Source organism: Callorhinus ursinus, unplaced genomic scaffold (assembly GCF_003265705.2).
Source record: "Callorhinus ursinus isolate GAN/ISIS: 27379988/994484 unplaced genomic scaffold, GSC_fseal_2.0 scaffold599, whole genome shotgun sequence".
NCBI lineage: Eukaryota > Metazoa > Chordata > Mammalia > Carnivora > Otariidae > Callorhinus > Callorhinus ursinus.
This window is the reverse complement of record NW_027397654.1, coordinates 613-6,745: the sequence shown is the minus strand read 5'-3', so window position 1 is coordinate 6,745 and position 6,133 is coordinate 613. Positions and strand designations below refer to the sequence as shown.

Below are 6,133 nucleotides of genomic sequence, written 5' to 3'. Positions count from 1 at the left end.
TTCGATCTCTCTTTGTATGCACTTTTCTTCGGGACCACAGCACACCAGGGAGAGGTGGGTGGGGAGCAGCACCTGCAGTTGCAGGAGGCTGGTCTCCGCAGGTTAGAGAACAGCCTCTCTTCCCTACAGAACAATTTCATTAACCTCAGCTTTCTCTGCCTCTTCCGTGCTGCCCGGCTCATCTAGCTGCTGCGCCAAGGCTACACCATCCGCATCCTGCTGTGGACCTTCGTCCAGTCCTTCAAGGTGAAGTGCAGGCACGGCCCTCGTGCCCTGACCCTCCCCTGTGTGATGCACAGTGCTGTGGCCACCAGCTCCTCCTCGCCACCAGAGCAGCCCCTCCTCGTGGAGGCTCCTTGTTGGCACCCGGTATCTTATTGTAGTTTACAAAGACATTTTAAGTGATCCAGAGAGCATCTTGGTAATGCTCACTGACTCTGAGGTGGGTTCTATGACTGATTATAGACGAAGGAACTGAGGCGGTCTCTTGGTGGAGGGGCTTCATGGTCAGTGGGGGTGGATTTGCGGTTGCTGTGGTCTGGGTGGCCCCAGAGACCTGGCCACCGTCCACTTTGCAGACAAGGCCCGAGCAAGTTAGCTGGGCATCCCTCCCTGGAGCTGCCCTGTCCTCTGTATGTCTCCCCAGGCCCTGCCCTATGTGTGTCTGCTCATCGCCATGCTTTTCTTCACCTACGCCATCATCGGCATGCAGGTGGGTGCACCTGATGGGACAGGGAACAGAAGGGGCCCCTGTGCCCTGGGGCAGAAGGGCACTGATCATGGTCATCAAATGGTATCAATGACAGATTGGCACTTGGGGAACATTTCTATGTTTGAAGCACTTTATAAACTTAATTCTCAGAAAGGCTGTTCTACCAATAAGGACACAGAGGCTGGGCACCACGGGTTTGGGCCTGTCACCCAGAGTCCACTAGTGAGGCGTAGCTCCACCGTCTGTGGGAAAATGCTCTGCTGTGCTCCTGAGTGGAACCCCATTGGGCTGTTAGGGTGTTGATGGGCATGTTTGATTGGGTGCTGGGCCCCCATGTTGGTGGAGCTTTTGAACACATCTGCCTGGTGCTGAGTGGCCTGCAAAGCACCCGCTGGTCATTCTGTTAGTCCAGAGAGTTGACCTGATCCTTTACAGGAAATTATATATTACAGAAGAAAAAATTCAACAGGATCACACCAGATGACTGTACTGTCAAGTTCAGCTTGGATAAGTTAGATTGCCTTTATTTTGCCAAAGAACCCTTTGTCAGCTACTTGGAAAAACATTTAAAAGACAAAGCAGTGTTCCAGTTTTAAATCTTTGGCATCTGTCCACTTTTCAACAGTAGGATGGCAGATGGATCCAAATGTTAAATTATAGTGGGAGAAGCCATTGTCTTAAAGGTTAGGTGAAAAGTGATTTTTAAACTCTACTTCAGGGATTGAAAAGTTTCTCTTCCTTTAAAATTTGCTGAGATCGGATGCTATTTAAAAAATATATATAATATATGTGCCTGCTTTGTTTTGGGAATTTATAAGAACAGAAGGGTCACTGATCTTTGTTTTTGGTGAATATGTGATAGTTCATAAATTTTTCAGCCAGATTCCAGATTTTAAGCCAAGTACAGTTACTGACTTGTTTGCATTCCTAACCCTAAAAATAAATCAATTAAAATGGATAGAAAGCCTATTGTGATATTTGCACAGAAATTTAGAAAGGAACTTTCAAGTTGACCTCATAGCTACTACCAATAAAATTACTGCTTCGGAGTCATTGATGACAGGGTGAAATTTCAAATGCTTCCTGTCTTATATATAGCGCAGCCCATGTAAACTTAGCTCCAGGTGGCATTTTTACTCGGCATACGGACTTGCAGGTGTAGACATGCGGAGCTGGGGGCGGGCGGTGGGCAGTGACTTGTTTGGCTGGAAGTGCTGGCGCCTCCAGCCCCTGCCGCAGTCATGGTGGCCAAGGGCAGCGTCCTGTGCCTTGTGGGTCCTCATGTGCACACATCCTCTTCTGCCTGGCCATAGCTCCTGAGGGCCCAACAGGACCAGCCTGCAGCCTTCTTTCTCATTTCAGGTTTTTGGAAATATTGCCCTGGATGATGACACCAGCATCAACTGGCACAACAACTTCAGGACGTTTTTGCAAGCCTTGATGCTGTTGTTCAGGTGTGTTGTTTGGGGAGTCAGCGCAGGCTCAGAGGCTCCTCCGTTCAGGAGGGACAGGGCGTGTGCTGACCCAGAGGGCCACCCCCTCCGACCCCAGCTCGTGCTGGCTTCCCCTCAGTGGGCCTTCCCAGCTTCTTCTCCCCTCTCCCTCCTTCCTTCCCTAAGGGTTCCTGGGCCTCGGGACAGATGGAAGGGAAGTCCATGAGGGAGGTCAACCTGAGAGCCCCAGGTGAGGCTGGCCTTGACCACCTCAGCTCAGATCCCTGGGGGTGGCCAGAAGGCCTCTGGTGAAGCTGCAGCCAAGGGTCTGGGAGGACAGAAGGTGTCCAGCAGGGCCTTTTTTGGTGTGCTGGACATAGGCTTTGCATCTGCTCACCTTGTTGACTGCAGGGTCTGTGGGATCGGGGCCGGGGGCGGGGGCAGGGCAGGGCAGGGGGACACAGTGTGTGCTACTCAGGAACCCAAGGAACTCAACTGGCCAGAGTGGTGCCTCCACCTGCCCCGTGGCTCACAGGACTGCAATTCCCTAGGCTCCAGGCTCCAAGGCAGGCAGAGTAGCTTGTTTCTGGGTCAGGCACCTCCCTGTGTCCTTGACAGGGCTGCATGTCAGCTTTTGTTCCGAGATGTGACACACTCTCTGTGGCCCATCCTGGTTTGGGGGCTGTGGGGAGGGGGTGAATGTGTCTCACTGCTTCCAGGTTCCCCTTCATTAAGGCAAGCCCACCACATGACCCTAGGAGGGAAAAAAGGAGCGCTTCATAGGGACTTGTGGAGGAGGAGTGCTGACATAAAACCCTGCCTGGGGCTCCTTCTTAAGGTGCCCACACGCGTGTTTGTTCATGCAGATGCACCAGGATGCTGTAAGGCCTGTGCTGGGAGATGCCCAGCACAGTTAATCCCAGGCAGATGCATTCCAGGGCCCGTGGAGGTTCTTCTTTTTATGGAGGGTGATCAGACCGATCTGCTTAGCTAAGCTGCCTGGAGAGTTTTCTGACTCTTGTTTTTTTATCAGATGGAAAAGTATCCTTAGGTCCTACACTTTCTCCAAATGACATCATTTCTCTGGACTTTAGCTATTACATTCATTTCATCTCTTCATTAATTAATGTCCTGCCTCGTGCTACAAGAGTTGAGGCAGGCCTATGAAACCAGCCTTAGTTTTCAGTCTTTGTGCTCAAAGATCTCTTTTCCTCCCTGGTCTCTGTGTCACATGTGAGCACCAGGATCACTCAGGCCTGGCATTGGACAGCTGCCCTGCAGGAAAACAATGGCTATTCCTAGCCATTGTTAATGGGAAGTGGGCTCAACTTATGCCGAGCACTGGCCATGCAGGCACACCCCAGTGTCGGGGGGGGGGGCAGGTCTCTGGTCTGCCTGCTAGTCTAGTGCACATCTGGTCCTCGTGCTGGCTGCATACCCAGGGAAAAAAGTCCATGAAGAAAGGTCCTCCATGTTGACCGCTCAGGCTGGTGGGGTTGTTCTTGGTGTGTTCAGGAAAGAGCAGACGCTGGTGTGGCTGGAGTTGACTGAGCAGAGACCACTGTAAAAGAGCAGGCTGGGAGTTTCACAGAGCTATGGGCAGTTGTGTGAACTTTGGCTTTTGCAGTGAGTGAGGGGTCATTGAGAGGAAAAGTGACCTGATCTCACCTGTGTTTAGTGGACCCACTTGGCTCTTGGGTGGGGCAGAGCAGGAAGATCCGTGAGGAAGCTATTGCAGCAGCTCAGGGGAGGTGGTTGTTGCTTAGCCCAGGGTGCTGAGAAGTGGTAAGAGTCTAGCTGGTTTTTGAAGGTAGATGAGCTGATGAAGCTGGTGAGAAGGAATGGAGACAGGGATGCCTGCAGTATATTTGGCCTAAGAAACGGGATGGAGCCCCCATTTCTTGAATCAGGGAAGGCTGAGATGGCACATGCCAGGTGAGGGAGGCCAGGAAGGGCTGTGTTGGCTTCGAGGTGCCAGAGGTCCATGAAGAGGCGCTCACCATAGTACTTAATTTTGGTGCAGTGCCTTGTTTTCCGTAACTAGTTCTTTCCGAGTTAATGATCAATTTGAAAACCTAATGCCAGAGGATTCTTTTTGAGTAGGGGGCTGTGAGTCCCAGGTCTGGGGACGAGGCAGGATCACTCATGCACCTCAGCTCTCCCCCTGGGTCCCCCTCCTGGCCCTGGCGACCGGGTCTGGGCTGGGGGTCTGTCTTCCCACCTGGCTCGCTGTGCTGACTTCCGCTCTTCCTGGCCAGCACCCAGCAGTGCTGCAGGGCCAGGCCCACCCCCGAGAGAGGGGCCCACAGGCTGCCGGAGGGAGCGCAGACAGGAGCGGGGCCGGTCCCAAGAGCGGAGGCAGCCCACTTCCTCTTCCTCGGAGAAGCAGCGTTTCTACTCCTGTGACCGCTTTGGGGGCCGGGAGCCCTCGCAGCCCAAACCCTCCCTCAGCAGCCACCCCACGTCACAAACAGCTGGGCAGGAGCCAGGACCCCCGAGACCGGTAAGACAGGACCCCCCTCACTGCCCCTCCTTATGAGCCCCCCCCACCATGCTCCGAATCCTCCTTCATGTCCTGGTGCCCAGGCCCGAGTCTGCGCTCCCCCCCATCCTTGCTCCATTCCTTCTACACCAGCCCGATCCTCCCCTCCCAACTGCCCTGGAATGGCCTCTGGTCTCCCTTCTCCCCGAGCTGTGCCTGTCCCTTTGTTACCTACTGTTCCCCAACCACCTCCCCAGGCCTACCGGCACCAGCGGCTTTCTCCCCTCCACCACACACCCTACCGGTCCCCTCCCAGGGTGCCTGCCTCTCTCCATGCCTCACCCCCCACCTCCATGGTTCTCACATGCATTGGCCTCTGGTCTGGGACTTTGAATTTTTTTTTCTCTGTTGGATTTGCTTTTAGGGTGGTAGTTCAGTGAATGGGAGCCCCTTGTTGTCAACATCCAGTGCTAGCACCCCTGGCCCTGGTGGGTGGAAGCAGCTCCCCCAGACTTCGCTGACCCCCCGTCCCTGTGTCACCTACAAGATGGCCAACTCTCTGCCTGTCTACTTTGCTGGGGCACAGACCAGCCTCCCCACCTTTTCCCCAGGCCGGCTTAGCTGTGTCCTTTCCGAACACAATGCTCTGCTCCAGAGAGACCCCCTCAGCCAGCCCCTGGCCACCGGCTCTAGGATCGGCTCTGACCCTTACTTGGGGCAGCGTCTGGACAGTGAGGACACTGCCCGCACCCAGCCCGAGGACACGCTTACCTTCTAGGAGGCTGTGGCCAACAACTCAGGCCGCTCCTCCCGGACTTCCTTTGTGTCCTCTCTGACCTCCCAGTCGCACCCCCTCCGCCGCATGCCCAACGGCTACCACTGCACTCTGAGGCTCAGCTCGGGCGGCCGGGTTCGGCATAGCTACCACCACCCCAACCAAGACCATTGGTGCTAGCCGCACCTCTACTGCACGCCTGCTCAGCGGGCGCGTTCCAGCCGATGAGTTTTATCATCCACGCTGGGCTCCCAGGGACGCGCAGGGGCAGCAGCCCCTGGGAGGAGGGGCCCCGCTTTTGGGGCCAGCTGGGGGGAGGCACCGCGGCTCCCCCCCCAACCCCCCGCCCCCACCTCCTCTTTCGCGCTGGACCAATTCCTAAAGCCCTTTCAGAGAGGGACGTGGCTCTCTCTGTCCCCTTGTATGCTGCCTGCCTGGGTCTCATACCACAGACCCTACACGGGAAGTCGCTGCATGTGCGGTGGGGAGTGGAGATGGAAATGGCGGGCAGGAGTGAGGGCCTGTGTCTGTGCAGGTGCGGGCACTTGGGACAGCCTGACTGAAATGAGGCCAAAACTTGGAGGAAGCAATGGGGCAAGGAAAAGCTTGGCAACTGAGGCACAGGTGGGAGCCATCTGAAGCCCAGCACTGTGGCACAAGACATGGGAAAGCAGGAAGTGAAAGGGAAATCCAACCTCATGGCCACTGTCAAAAGGGAAACACCGTAGGTA

General features: G+C 55.1%; 1 pseudogene; it reads left to right on the top strand.

Annotated features, from left to right (window-relative positions):
* The window catches only part of LOC112818724 (voltage-dependent N-type calcium channel subunit alpha-1B-like), a 17,994-nt pseudogene extending 12,139 nt beyond the window's left edge, over positions 1-5,855 (top strand).
* Positions 5,856-6,133: the final 278 nt, after the last annotated feature.